This window comes from Pongo pygmaeus, chromosome 14 (genome assembly GCF_028885625.2).
Source record: "Pongo pygmaeus isolate AG05252 chromosome 14, NHGRI_mPonPyg2-v2.0_pri, whole genome shotgun sequence".
NCBI classification, from domain to species: Eukaryota; Metazoa; Chordata; class Mammalia; order Primates; family Hominidae; genus Pongo; species Pongo pygmaeus.
Genome location: NC_072387.2, coordinates 51,406,358 through 51,422,481, shown reverse-complemented (window position 1 = coordinate 51,422,481; position 16,124 = coordinate 51,406,358). Strand labels below are relative to the sequence as shown.

At 39.5% G+C, this 16,124-nt stretch overlaps 1 long non-coding RNA gene across 1 annotated transcript; it reads left to right on the top strand.

Moving 5' to 3' along the window:
- Positions 1-3,105: 3,105 nt before the first annotated feature.
- Positions 3,106-15,881, top strand: LOC134738056 (uncharacterized). Its single transcript, XR_010123555.1, has 3 exons — positions 3,106-3,360; positions 6,617-6,694; positions 15,436-15,881. It is a non-coding gene; the product is annotated as an uncharacterized LOC134738056 (long non-coding RNA).
- Positions 15,882-16,124: the final 243 nt, after the last annotated feature.

The window sequence follows — 16,124 nt, the reverse complement described above, 5'->3', positions numbered from 1 at the left end:
TTTCCAATTTGAAGCATCTGACTCCATTTCTATAAAAGTGGCATCATTTAATTGTTTGAAACTTTTTTTCTGCCATTGGATCCAGCACCTTACCATCTATCGCTTTGTAGGGGAGGAGACCTTTTCCTCTCTCCATCTTAGGTTCATGGCTAAGGCCCCTATAACAAAAGACAGATGAATCAGAGAAAAGCTTACATGTTTATTTAACATACATTTTACATGAAATAGGAGCTTTCATAAGGAAATAAATACCTGAAGAAACAGTTAAACCTGTGTAGTTTTTAAACCTGTGTATTTTTATGCTGGGTTTGATGAAGAGAGGAGAGTCATAGAGAAATATAATAGGGTGAAGAGTATGACATGATGATTATAAACTGGGGAAACTCAGCAAGGCTGGTTTGTTCAGTTTCCCTTCTGTGACCTTTTGTTTTCAGAGATAAGGATGTTCCTTTCTTCCTGGCATAGAGAGGGCACATCTTAAATGAGAGTCTATGACCTCTTTCAGGGGAAGGTCAGAAAATCTTTCCTAGGTTTTATGAACTGCGTCAGGGAAGAAGGCTGGGGGAAAGTCAGAGACACCTTCCTGCTTCTGCTGTTTTCCTCAAATTTCTTCAATTTAAAATATTCAATATGCCAAGGAACCATATTTTGGAGTGGCATGCCCTGAACCCCATCAACTTCACTTTTTGTATGTGTACAAGAGACACAGAGTGCAGATTTAGAGAGGCAGTCATTTGATCCAAATGAAAAGCCATGCTTCACAGGATACTTTCCTCGTCTGCACGTGTCAAGTCCTCATGTTCATGCACAGTATTTGAGAGTAGATACTAATACTTTAGCAGATTCATGTTTTCTATTTTTCATGTGGTGAGTGATGTCATATAGCCCCCATGGTAAGTGTTGATAAACATTTTGGAATTTATAGGTTTGTCATTAACATTCTCATGAACAAAGTATTTGATTTTCCATTACATATTTCCTTTCACTTTTTGAGCCCATTAATGCCAAAACATTTTTTGCAAAGTTAAAACGTGTTACCAAATAACACTATTTGATAGTTGTCGATTTATACAGCATACCATTAATGTTAAAACCACTGTTGCAAGAGCATTTAGACTCTTATTATATGCTATGTGGGAGGAATGCTTGACCTCTATTTTCCATAAATATTGTATATATACCTAGACTAAAATGTCCTGTGTTTTCCACTGACAGCACTGAATGGCATCCTGCTATCTTCAGGCATCTCAAATTGAAGTCACTACAGTTGGCTGGTACATCAAGGGTCCAGCAGGGGCCACAGCACCAAATCTTCTCTCACCATTATCCCAGATAAAAAGAGTGTGCTGCCTGTAGCTGCTAGCACACTTTCTTTGCTAAGGGAGCATCCCATAAGCTGTCCTGGAAAGGAAGGTGTTAGTTAAGTTGTGCTGCAGGTTGGATTCTCCGGAGGCAGATGCTGAGAAGTTTAGGGCCCAAGAGGTTTATTTGACACCAACACTTATGGAAGAGAGAAGAAGCAGGATTGGGCAGTGAAAGATGTCCAGTGGTGATATGGGCATGACGAAGTCTTGGCCAGAGGCTGTCTCTGTACCACCCACAGTGGGATATGTGCAGTGCAGTGACATGATGATAGCTCACTGCAGCCTCAACCTCCCAGGCTCAGGCCATCCTCCTGCCTCAGCCTCCTCCTCAAGTCCTCCTTTGAAGAGGTAGCTGGATATCACATCATTGTCTACCACGTAGTGTGTCTAGATAGGGCTGGGAAAAGTGAGGTGGGTTATCCCTGGGCATCCTCTGGTTTAACAAGAGTAGGAACTCAGTTGACTGCTCTTGTTTCATATACCATTAGACAAGTCCACAGCAGAAAGCGAAAGCACCGCCAGGTACAGTGACTCATGCCTGTATTCCTAGTGTTTAGGGAGACTGAGGCAGGAGGATCGCTTGAGGCCAGGTGTTTGAGACCAGCCTGGGCAACATAGCAAAACCCTGTCTCTACAAAAATTTAAAAAATTAGCCAGGTGTGGTGGTGCACGCCTATAGTGCCATCTACTCAGCAGGTTGAGGGAGGAGAATCACTTAACCCGGGAGGCCGAGGTGGCAGTGAGCTATGATCATACCAATGCACTTCAGCCTGGGCAACAGATTGAGAGCCTGTCTCAAAAAAAAAAAAAAAAAAAAAGTGAAGGCACCAAGTGGCAATTGTCACAGGCTGTGGCCTACTCAGGAAGCAGACTTGGAGATGGAGAGTGGTGGACAGGAGGTTTGTTAGGGAGTGGTCTTGGGATCACCACCTCTGGAAGGGGAAGGGAAGAAGGATGGGGCAGGAAGAGAAGTTGGCTTATGCATTAGTCAGGGTTCACTAGAGGGAAAGAACTAATAGGATAGATGTATATATGAAGGGGAGTTTATTAGGGAGAATCAACTCACAAGATCACAAGGTGAAGTCCCACAATAGGCTGTCTGTAAGCTGAGGAGCAAGGAAGCCAGTCTGAGTCCCAAAACCTCAAAAGTAGGGAAGCCGACAATGTAGCTTTCAGTCTGTGGCTGAAAGCTCGAGAGCCCCTGGCAAACTGCTGGTCTAAGTCCAAGAGTCCAAAAGCTGAAGAGCTTGGAGTCTGATGTTCAAGGGCAGGAAGGATTCAGCAAGAGAGAAAGATGAAGGCCAGAAGACTCAGTAAGTCTGCTCTTTCCACCTTTTTCAGCCTGCTTTATTCTAGCAGCTGATTAGATGGTGCCCACCCAGATTGCGGGTGGGTCTGCCTCTCCCAGTCCACTGACTCAAATATTAATCTCCTTTGACAACACCCTCCCAGACACACCCAGGAACAATACTTTGCATCCTTCAATTCAATCAAGTTGACACTCAATCTTAACCATCACAGCCTATGATTCAGCCTCAACAGAGACCAACCACATGGCCAGCTCTAGACAAAGTGGGGGCCAGACCTTTATGTCTCCCTGTAAACCAGTTCTTGGGTGTGGGCACCATGGGAAGAGGGCATGGTGGTGGGTGAGATGACACTCTTCATTTGAAGCAATTCCGATGAGGGCTGACAGCTGGGGCTCTCTGCCAGAAGCCCTCACTGCAGCTGGTGGAGTAGCCCTTCAGTCTTGAGGAGACTCTGGGGTGACATCACAGCATCTGCTCCAGAAGTCTGCTGAACCCATCCTGGCTAACTGTAATGCAACTATTAACCATAATACTTTCCTTTAAAAATCTCACACAAATGCTGAAAGAGATGAGATACTGAGACAGAAAATGTAAGCTGGGACTGTCCTAAGTGAATCAGGAAAAAGTTACCCTGTCTATAATGAAGTTCAGGGAGAAAGAACAACTTACATTGAACAGCCTTAAAGGTAAGTTGCTGGTCCAGAAACCTTTTGAGCTAATTTATTTGGTTTCACTTGGGTTTCACCCAGATGCAAAAGGATTTAAGTCGATTATTTAATCCATTCTGTCTGTGGTGTAGCATGGCAGTGCTTTTGCATGTTGCAGCGTTTTCTTTCATTTTCAGCAGCCCCTCCTCTCCATTTAATCACTGTGTCTGCTGCCCTGTCCTAATCGCTCAGCAGGTACCCCCCTGGCATCCCAGGCACTCTGGCTGCGTGTCCCGTGCATGATTATTTGGCCCTCACCCTGTACTCCACTTCACACTCCCTAGGCTATGAGCAGAGAATTTTTATCACAATTGTAAAACATAGAAACTCATCCCAACCAATCCTTTCAAAGAGCCCAGGGAGTCTGAGCTGTTCCAAATGAGAAGCTTCTGCTACAAGAGCATGGCCAGAGACTCTGGCTACCAGAGGGAGACTGGTGCATTTCATTTCATTGTGAACTCCAACCAGAGTCTCTCGAAGGTTAAAATACCTTTATTTAGCTCTCAATCACTGTCGCACCTGGTACACAGTGCTGTAAAATTAGGAAGTAAGAAGAGAGCAGGAGAAGCCCTGGATTCGACATCAGGAGACCTGAGGTCCAGCCCCTCCCAGTCCCTGGCACTCAGGTTCTCCATGGATCAGGTCTTATTCAGGTTATCATTCCCACTGCCTAGGAAAGTGTCTGGTTGAGTGGGTGCTAAGAAAAAATGTTTTCCTTTCTCCCTGGACATAGCTTGCATAAGGAATGAAGACAATGAGTGTGTGTGTGGGGAAAATGCGAAGGAGCTAGGAAAGTTTTTCACTCCATGGGCAGTGTTCCTTTCTCTAACCCCACCACCCAAAGCACAAGACCCTTTCCCTAACTTTATGTCTTACCACACAGTTCAGCAACCCAGTGAAAAGATCCTTATTAAAATTGTATTTATTAATTTTCTTTTTTAAGAACAGAGACAGGATCTCACCATGTTGCCCAGGCTGATCTTGAACTCTTAGCCTCAAGTGATCCTCTCACCTCGGCCTCCCAAAACACTGGGATTACAGGTGTGAGCCACTGAGCCTGGCCTAGTGAAAAGATCTTAAGGTTCCCAACGTCACATATCTCTCCTGGGGGATGGTGGTGGGAGGATTTTATTTGGACTTGTTTGGATATGTGTTCACCCTTGGACCAAACCTTGTGTCCAGGATTGCCGAGTACTGTGATTAGGCAGACCTAAATACTGTACTTTTTTCACTATTCTCTACTTCTTGCTATTCTGTTGAATACATGTCAAATTTTTTCTTCTATTCTTCCCCTTCCTTAATCCCCCTTGCCTATTTCATATTTCTTTGTATTGGATTGTACTGCATTTTGTGTTACTTCCTCAAATATATCTTGTAGTTTACTAATTTTCTCTAGAGCTGGTTTTCATTTGCTACTTAACCTACTTATTGAGTTTTTACATTTTACTGGTAAAGTTTTAATGTTAATTACCTACAGTCATATGTTTTATTTTTGACTTGCCTCTCCTTTATTCATAGCCCAGCTCTTTCATTTTAGTTTCCATACTTATTTTATAATCTCTTTCAGATTGTTTTATCAGCTACTTTGGAATGCAGTGTTGCTCCTCCTGATTGTTGTGTCTGCTGATTTTCCTTCAGGTGGTTTCGTTTCTTGTGCTGTTTGTAGTTTTTACTGTTAGCTCCTGCTAAACTGGGGTTGTTTTTCTATGTAAATCATGCCCCCCCATAGCTCAATTTTGCATTTACTTTCGCAAGCAAAATTTAGGGTTTCACTACTGTAGAAGCAGTGTTTATAATATTCTCTTGGTTTGAGTTTATTAAACTGGTTAGGCTTTGTAACTTCTGATACCGTATCTGGCTGTGGGCTTTCAATTTCACAGGAGATTTTGTTTTCCATTCAGATTCCCTGTGATTCCTTTTCCCTTCCCTCAGCTGGTGGGTAGATTTTTTACAGTTTTCTTTATCCAAACAGAGCAGTCCTTTGAGGAACCTCTCTCTAGGCAGGAGTCTTATTTCCAGCTTCTTGCCTCTCAGAGCCCCAGAGCCATGTCTCCTTTGCTTACATTGCTTACGTACAGTGTAAATCCCATTCAGAGCTGATATCCTACTCACACCCCCTGAGATTCTTCTCTCATCAGTTGTGAGAATTACCAGTCTTGTTTTGAGTTATGTTTTTATTCTGATTTCTCAAAGATTTCCTCCTTTCCTCTCTTTCCTTTTATTTCTTTCTTCCTTCTTTCTTCTGAGTGTAGAATTTTATTCTATATTATTGCTCTATACTTTAACCCAGCATTCCTATGTGTTTTCAATAGGATCAATAGTATCTGGGTGTAGTGGTGATGTTGGCGGAAGGATGTAAATTAATTTTGTTCATGTTGCCCAAGGATCTTGAATGACCTTTGAAGAATGAAATAAATCATATCACTCTGCAGGTTAAATCATTTCATTGACTTGCTATTGCACTTAAACTCCAAACTCCTTCTTTTGGGTTTATATGTCTTATACAAGTTGACCCCTATCTCCCCATCTAACCAGGGCTTAAGCTTTTCTCTGCATCTTTCAAACCACCTTCTTTCTTGCTTTAGAGTCATTGTTCTAGCTGTTCCTTCTGCCTGAAATGGTCCCTAGATCTTTGCATGGACATGGGCATTCTGACATCCAGAACACAGAATTGTCACCTTCTGTGTTACTCCGTTTTCATGCTGCTGATAAAGACTGGGTAATTTATACAGGAAAAAGGTTTAATGAAATCACACTTCCACATGGCTGGGGAGGCCTCACAATCATGGTGAAAGGCAAGGAGGAGCAAGTCATGTCTTACATGGATGGCAGCAGGCAAAGAGAGAGCTTGTGCAGGGAAACTCCACCTTATAAAGTCGTCAGATCTCATGAGACTTATTCACTATCATGAGAACAGCATGGGAAGGACCTGCCCCCATGATTCAATTACCTCCCACTGGGTCCCTCCCACCTGGGAATTCAAGATGAGATTTTGGTGGGGACACAGCCAAACCATATCACCTTCCCAAAAAGAGTTTTCCTGATCACCCTATCACTCCCTCCCTCTCATAACACCCTGTTTCATAGTCTACATGACACCTATCACTATGTTAATTATACTTTTAGTTTATGTTTTTACTTGTTTATTTCAGATAAACATATTTATTTATGTTTTATTGTTATTTATGTTTTATTCAGATAAACATATTTATTTATGTTTTATTGTTTATTTCAGAGGCCGGGCTAACAGGGATTGCTGATGGGGAAATAAAGAAATAATCAAGGATGAATCCTAGATCTGGGGCTTGAGCAAGTGAGTAGATGCTTGTAAGAGAAATAGGTGTAAGATGGAAATCAAGAGTTCTGTTTTGAAAATATTTATGTTTAATATTTTTATTCTTTATCTTAATGAATAAATCAAGTAAGAAGTTGGATATGAAAGTCTGGAACTCAAGCAGAAGTCAGGGAGATATAAGCGTAAGTGTCATCTGCATAGAGATAATATTTAAAACCACACTAGTAGATGGTAGCACCCAGGGGAAGAGAAAAGTGTTGTTAGAAAAGACAAAGCAGGCCGGGTGTGGTGGCTGACGCCTGTAATCCCAGCACTTTGGGAGGCCAAGGTGGGTGGATCATGAGGTCAGGAGATCGAGACCAACCTGGTTAACACGGTGAAACCTCGTCTCTACTAAAAATACAAAAAATTAGCTGGGCATGGTGGTGGGTACCTGTAGTCCCAGCTACTCGGGAGGCTGAGGCAGGAGAATGGCGTGAACCCGGGAAGGCGGTGCTTGCAGTGAGCCGAGATCGCACCACTGCACTCCAGCCTGGACGACAGAGCGAGACTCCATCTCAAAAAAAAAAAAAGACAAGGCAATACATCTTGAACATCTTGTGAAACAATCTCCAATGTGGCATAGTCAGAGCTACAGGATAATGCCACTGAATGAATATATGTACATTGAAGGAAGGGCTTTACATGAAGAAATTAAGCAGCATTATCAGAAATTTACTTAATTACCTTAACTCTTGCTTCTGCCAGTCAGAGGTTTGATGCCTGGAAACTCTAGTGATGGAAGCTATGGATTTTCACAAGAGAATAAAATTAAATTTATCGGTTCTCTCTTTAACCTGACTTGACCTGCCCAAACAAATATACAGAGTGATTTCGTAAATATTAGTTCTTTCCTGCTTGTCCATGGGAGTGGGTGTGGTGGGTTCTGACACAGATGACACCTAGATATTATCTATTAAAAACAGCTATGATCTAAATCTCTGAGAAGCGTTATCTTGTAAGTAGCCCTGAAGGCTACTGAGAATAGACCAGAAAAGAATTTTTTTCCCTTCTCATTTTGGGGAGACAACTCATAGAATTGGGAAGCTTCTTTATCCTTCAGAGGAACAAGGCAACATTACCAAATCTCTTCAGATGATTTAGTCCAAGGTGGGAATTATGCTCTGATATTTTGAGCTATATGATAAGGTTGAAAAACAGTCAACTGTGGTTCTGGTAATAGAATGAACAGGCTAGGCTCTCTGCTCTGGCTTCCTCCAGCTACAGATCACCATCTCATGTTTAAATCTAACGTACTGCTCTCATTGTCTTCCAGACTTATTTAGGCTATAAAAGGTTTGCCTAGAGATGTGGATTGTTTATGTAGAGTGTGAGGTGCAACTGTACAATATATCCATGACTTTGCTTTACAATTTCAGCCAAAGTAAAATTAAAGGCTCATTATCACTTGTGCTTGGGAAGCAATGGGGAATATTTTAAATTTCACGTTTTCACTGGTCTTTCATCAAGAACAGGACTAAAGTTCCAAATGAGATGCATTTTCTATAATGCATGTGGTGCCTTATCTTGAAATAGCTGTTGTCTTTGTCATTCTGATTTGCTGAGCAGACAGTTGGAAATTAAACAATAAAAAATAACTTTCTGTACATGACATTTCATTTTTGGGTAACCAGCAACCCAAATTCCCAGGCATTGGGATTAGTATATTTATCTCCACAGGTGCCCACAAATGAAATGAAATGTCACCTAAAGCAGTAGACACACTTCATTGCTATTACGCCCCAAAGTTTCCTCCAGTAAAATATTTTATTAAAATTAAATGAAAAAGCAAAACCTGTGCAATGGTTGTTCAAGCAGCTTTAATGAACTTTAGAATGGAGCACACCCCTGACAATTCTTCCATGGGTATTTTACTATGCACAGGAAAACTGTTAAAAGAATATTAGACTATACCATTCTTTCCTCATCTTCTTGGATGTGTGTTGAATCAATTAAATTGCAACTTATAAATTACTGGTTAAAATATCTAAGAAAATAGCTTTTGTTTCTATTTATAAGTACAGTATGTACTTCCTGAAAATGTTTGCCATCTCACTGAATCATTTTCTCCTTTCTCATCACCTAGTTGTTCATTTAGCAAATATTTATTTATGTGCCATGCTAGTTTGTTCATAGGGTAACAATTGTGAGCAAGATAATAGAGGTCTCTGGGCCCTTATGAAGTTTATAATTTGGCCAAATAGATAACAGCAAAAACAACATGAACATCATCTTGTCATCCCTATTAAGTATTTTCTATTTTGCCAGATACTGTTCTAGGTGAAGTCATGTATTCAATCGCCTAATTATTATGATAAGATAATCATTACACAGATGCAGGAAGGTCCTAGGAGAAAGATTCCATTATTACCCCCATTGTCTGGAAAAGAAAACAGAGGCAGAGGGAAATTTTAAGTAATTTGCCCCACGGCATGTAGCTAGGAAGTAGAACTAACAATGCTAACAATAAAATGATGAATATTATGACACAGGAAGTTCAGGATATTGTAAGAACATGAAGTAGAGGCTCTTGACCCAGTACCTGAGCCATCTTGGTCTGCTGTAACTAAATATTATAGATTGAGTGGCTTAAACTACAGACCTTTATTTTCTCAGAGTTCTGAAGGGTGGAAAGTCCAAGATCAAGGTCCAGCAGTGCTCACTTTGGGGTAAGGACTCTTCTCCTGTCTTACAGACAGCTGCCTTTTTGTTAGATGCTCCCATAGTGAGGAGAGAGAGAGAGAGTGAGCTCTTTGGTGTCTTTTCTAATAAGGGCACTAATCCCAGCATGAGAGCCCCAGCTTCATGACCTCATCAAACCCTGATTACCTCCCAAAGGCCCCACCTCCAAATACCATCACCTGGAAGAACAGGGCTTCAGCGTATGCATTTCATGTATATGATTCAGTCCATAGCAACTGGCTTTGTAATTTTTCCAGGTCAGAACTTTCCATGAATCAGAAATCATATTTAGCAGCCATGAATGAGACTATTTTATTTTATTCTGAGACAGGGTCTTGCTTTGTTACCCAGGATAGAGTGCAGTGGTACGATCATGGCTCACTGTAACCTCCAACTCCTGAACCCAGGAGATCCTCCTGCCTCAGGCCCTTTAGTAGCTAGGACTGCAGGCTCATGCCACCAAGCCTGGGTAATTTTTAAAAATTTTCTTAGAGATGAGGTCTTGCTATGTTCTGCAGGCTGGTCTTGAACTCCTTGCCTCAAGTGATCCTCCCATCTTGGCGTCCCAAAGTGCTGAGATTACAGGCATGAGCCACCACGCCTGGCCTTGAATGAGGCTATTTTAAACACATATACCTCTGCTAAATTCCAACATTATTATAAATGAATTCTATGTAACGATTAGCTTGTTAAGTTCTTTAAGCTTTGATTTTCCCATCTACAAGTTGGGAGGAGGGTTGTTTTGCTGTCAAACTCATGCATATATAGCATTTCTACATGTGAATGGTGTATATTTCTATGTGCTAATGTATATATGAATAGTGAGATGTGTGTGGGTGTGTGTGTGTGCACACGTGCACATGGGGGCAGTCAGCAAACTTTCTGACACTTCTACATGTATAGCGCTTTTTAGTTTACCTCTTTGTAAAGTACATGTGATGATCATGACAGCTGAGATGTTATTTTTATTCTCATTTTACGTGTGGAGGCCAGGAGGTCAAGTTTCTTTCTCAAGATCATGCAGTTGGTGTGTGGTTGAGCCGAGGTGTGACCTAAACCTCCTGTGACTCCTGGGTTAGTGCTTTTCCTCTGTCCCATGGCTGCCTCATGCTGATGAGCATTGTGCCTGATACTTGGGCTCTGAGAAAGAGATCCATTCTCTGTAGTATACTCAGCTGACATTTCATTTTGTTTCCTTGCTATCCATGCTAACACACCGCAGTGGTGAGTGTTGCAGTGCATTTTTGAAGTATCGATTTCCAGTCAGCCCCCATCCCAAAGACCCTACCACACACCCAATTCTATTTGCTTCACTTCAGCTCGCCACTCGCTGCTACCTGAGAGCTTCTAGTTTGTTATCACTCTGCTTATGGGCAGACTGGCAGAAATTTATTGCAGTTACCGGCTTCAGTGCTAGGAAACTAGCACTGTTTCTGTTTCAGAAATGTGGACAGATTTTGCAATTTTTTAAAGATTAAAAACAATCTTCTTTATATATGTAGAAATACAGATATTTTGACTGTTTCATATAAATCCATATATTGGGACACATCATCCTACCTTTTAAAAATGAAATCTTTTTTTAAATTTGCCCTTAATCTTTCCCTATTCATATCAGCCTCCACCCCCAGCTAGTCTATATTTACAGTGTAGCATGGGCTCTTCCAAATAATTCTCAGTGCTCATAAAATCATATGTAAACATTTATATATGTGTATGTCTATACATCTACCTAAAAATAAATGTATGTGCGTATTTTACAAAACCAGGTCATTGTTTACGAAAATGGATTCATACTACTATTGTGTATACTTTACTTCATATTATTCAATATTTTAAGGCAAATCCCAGACTTTATGTTGTTTATATCCAGTAAACACTTCAGTATTCATCACTAATGGATAGGGATTTTTAAGATTGTAACCGATTATACTAATATCACCTATAACAAAATTTATAATAGTTCTTTAAAATCATCCAATACCCAGTTCATGTTCAAATCTCCCTGATTGCTTCAAAAACATCTTTTGACATTTGGTTTGTTTGAATGAGGATTCAAATGCCAAACATTGCATTTGCCTGATATGTCTCTAAAATTTACAGTGATTTTCCCTTCCCCTTCCCTGTTAATGCTTCTATTTGTTGAAGAAACCAGGTTATTTTCCTTGTAGAATTTCCCACCTTCTAGATTTGTCTTATTTCATTCTCGTGGTGTCACTTAACACCTACCCTGTGCTTCATTTACATACTTAGTTGAATATAGAGGATTGACGAGATTTCTGGCTCAATTCATTTGGCTAGAATACTTAATAGTTTGTGCTGTGTACTTTCTATTGCATCACGGAGGTATGGAATAGGAGGAATACAACATTGGCCAGCCCACTTTAAGTGATGCTGAAATTGGCCAGTGGGGTCAGCTGTGGTCAGCTTTATCTTTCCAATATAAACTTTCTCATCAACCCTGACTTAACAGTTTTAGCATTCAGTAATGAACATTACCTATATTCATTATTTCAGTCAGAGTTGTAAAATGATAATTTTCTAAATCTATTGATCTTTCTGCCTTGATTGGCTGGAATTCTATGAAGAACTCTCTCATCAATCGTTGGTAATCTTGAACAACAGTTTGTATAGGAGAGGCAGAATAAAGGTTTTTTTTTTTTTTTTTTGGTTGTCAATTTTCTGAATAATGAAGTGATGCTTTAGCAACCTCCAATGGTGATCAATAACATTGTTGGACTCATATATTTTTATATATTAAATGTGTTTTAGATTATGGAATTTTATTACATTTGATGCTCAGATGGTCTCATTCTTAGCCAGTGGGCACTCCACAGAATTGCTCCTTTGGTCTTCTTTTGACAAGACCCCAGTAGTTTTTGATGATGACTTCTTTGATTTCTGGTAAATAGAATATCCTCAACTTACCGAGAACGCTTTTTACACTAGATGTAGATTGAGTCATTTCTCCAAAGTGGACTGGTTCCTTAGTGAGAAAGGGCATTTAGAGAACATAATCTTGATTCTAGAAGTTAATTTATTATCTCTTTAATGATTCTATGGCATTCCATGACATACCATGAAATATTTAACCATTTTCCCTTGCTGGCATTCACTTAGCCTCTGGTTTTGCTATATCCTGTCTTTCAATTGCAAAGTCATGTTGAAGATGGGAAAACATGGTTCAAGAAGCTTTCTATAGGCCTTACACAATTAGTAGAAATGTAAAATTGAAAAATAATATGAGAATACTTGGAATTCTTAATAGAAATTCTGGCAACCCAGTGGTTCTTGGGAAATATGTCCTTATTCAGCTGGGTAGAGAATTCTCCTTTGCTTCCTGGAGCTTATCTTTAACAAGATGAGAGATGATGCCCTCTCCTTCTTCCTCTTTTGGAGAACAGTTTTCCTTTCTTCTTTTATGGATTTTGGTAGAAACATATTTTCTGTTTACTTTTTCTAACTGTGATCCTGGCAATGAGATGCATGCTAGCTCTCCAGGTCATACAGCAGCTTGGACCTTTCATAAGCTCCATACAACTTTGGATGGAGGTGCAGCTGCTTGCCATATTGGCAGTACATTTTGTTCTTGCAGAGGGCATTCTGGCCTTCTTGATTCTATATTTTATTTCTTTGCCAATCATCAGGCAGTGTGCAATGGAGAAAACAAAATTTATTGAGAGCTTTCAGCTCTGTAACTAGCAATAACTATTCTTGGCTGGCCACAAAGTTCCCCAGATGCACCCTGCTATATAATCCTAATTTTCTAGTTCATTGTAAATTCACAACACTGTACTCTCAACTATCCCTCTTTTCATATCTACATAAAAAAGAAATTTCCTGGTAACATTCTTAAAGCATTTGATAGTGCTTATAGACTTTACAAAAAAAACTTTTATTGGAGTATAATATACATTACAGAAAACTACACATAAATGTATAGCTTGATGAATTTCCATAAACCAAACACATTTATATAACCAGAACTTGGATCAATAAATCGTCCATTATAAGTACATCTGAAGCCTTTTTATGCTACTTTCAGTAAGTTTCTGCCCTTCTTCCTCTAAGAACAATCATTATCCTGATCCTTAAAAGCATAGATTTATTTTGCCTGTCTTTGTACTAACATAAGTGGAATTATACACTGCATACTTTCTTGCATCTGGCTTATTTCTCTCAATATTTGTGCTGTTCAACCACATAAACACATGTAATTGTAGACTGTTCATTCCAATTGTTATATAGTGTTCCGTTGTGTGTCTCCATTGCAATTTATCTATTCTATGTTGATGAGCATTTGGGCAGTTTCCAGTTTGGAGCTATTATAGATAATGCTGCTATCAACATTCTACTACATACCTTTGTTGAACATACATCTGCATTTCTGTTGGGTGTATGCCTAGAAGGGGGATTTATGGTCACAGTGTATGCGATATACTCTGCTTTATTAGATAATGCCAAAGAGTTCCAAAGTGGTTGTACCAAACCAAACTCCCATCATCAGTGTGTGAAAGCTCTGGATGACACACACGCTCCCCCAACACTTGATGGTTTCCCTCATTTTCATATATATGAAACTTTCAGGTTGAAGAAGATTCCCAGAGTATAGAAGACTTTCTAATACCATCCTCCGAGTTCTGTCCAAAGTGTAGCAATATATATAGGGTAAATTAGACTGGGACTCTGACAATATCCTAATTTATTTCACTGGTGATAGGGAATGGGTCAAATGAACACATACAGGTTTGCACACCATCAAGAATCCTATGGATTTAGTCATTTTAGGGCAGTCAACTGTTTCCTGCTGATGTTTATTATTGTGTATATTTTATGACAAAAATAAAGAAAGTAAGAGAGAAATATCATTCACAATTCCATTACTGTAACATACTAATAGTTTTTTGTTCCCTTATCCACACACATATCTGAATTTTATGTGGTTACAATCATGGTCTAGATATAATTTCATATTATGCTTTTTTGAACTAAATGTTTTCTCTAAAGCACTTTCTCATGTTTTAAAAATATTTCCTCATTATATATTTAGGTTGCTTCCAATGTTTTACTGTTCCAGAGAAGTCTATAGAAAATATCTTCACCAGTTTACCTTTACTTTTTTTAAAAAAATTAATCCTTTAGGCAAAAGTCCTAACAGTGGGATTATGGAGTAGAAAATTATCATTTTGTTTGGCTCCTGATTTATCACGCATCTCTCTCTCCAAAAGGCTTTTCACAATTTATAACAGAGGAATCCACCTTCATGGAAAGCAGAAGAGCTAGGTTTGACTTACAGCAGCAAGTGCTCTGTTAGCTTCACAAACAAATAAAACATATGACATATTGTTGAAGTAAAGTTTTAGCTTTTGGAAGATTTAAAAATTCTTGCCTAACTTCATTTGTAATACAAATTTAGAAAAAACACAATTTTCCGCAAGCAGGTGAGTGGGATAAACAAATGTGGTATAGTCATGCAATAGAATACTACTTGATTGATACATGTGTTACAACATAAATGAATTATGAAATAATTATGCTTAGGGAAAGAAGCCAAAGAAAAAAGAGTACATACTCTATGATTCCGTTACAGAAAACTCTATATAATGCAAACTTAACATAGTGACAGAAAGTAGATCAACATTGCCTGTGGACATGGGGTGGAGTAGAGAGGAGCAGGAAAAAAGGATTGCAGAGGGGCGCATGGAAACTTTTGAGGCTGATGGATATGTTTCCTACCTTGATTGTGGTGACGGTTTCATGGGGATATATGTATGTTAAAGTTGATCAAATTGTACACTGTAAATATGTATAGTTTATTACATATCAATTATACCCCAATTAAGCTGTTTTTAAAAATAAAATTTCTTGCTCAATATTTCTAATTCTCTGAAGATCTAAAGAAAATGAGGAGCAGGATTTGCTGTTAGTTCATTATGACTATTTAGTGTAGTGAGTTAAAGGGACACAATTAAACCTACTATACTAGAAAATAATAATGAACAACAATTTGTGTCCTTCATTTTGTATGCCCAAAAAAGATATGTTCAACTCCTGACACTGGTACCTGTGAATGTGATCTTATCTGGAAAGAGAGACTTTTTGGCCTATGAGATACGGGGGCCCCAAATCCGACGACTGGAGTCATTGGAAGAAGAGGAGAGGATGCACAGAGAGACACATGAAGAGAAGAGCACTGTGTGTAGATGGAAGCACAAGTTGGAGCGATGCAGCTACAAGCCAAGGAACACCAAGGAACCAGAAAGAGGCGTTAAGAATCCTTCCTTAGAGCCTTCAGAGGGTACCTGACCCTGCTGACACCTTGATTTTGGACTTCTAGCCTCTAGAATTATGAGTGAATACATTTCTGTTATTTTAAGCCACAGAAGTGATCATTTGTTATAGCAATGCTTGGGAACAAATACATATACCAATATGGTTTTATTAGCTAGTATACTCTAATTTTATAGTCAGTAATATCAAGGGAGTAACACAAGGTATCTGCACTACAGAAGCAGATGTCTGATTACTAGGTTCTGTGATGAAACTTTGTACTTCAAAAAATGGATCCCCTTCATTCTCTCCTTGTTTCTGTGTCTGCTGTCCTGAAGCCAGATGTGTTACCATGATGTCTTTATACTAATATACTAACAGAGAAGTTCTCAAAGCACTGTTCATGGACACTTTGAGCTCCCTGAGACTCTTCCAGGGGGAGGCCAAATCTATTCTC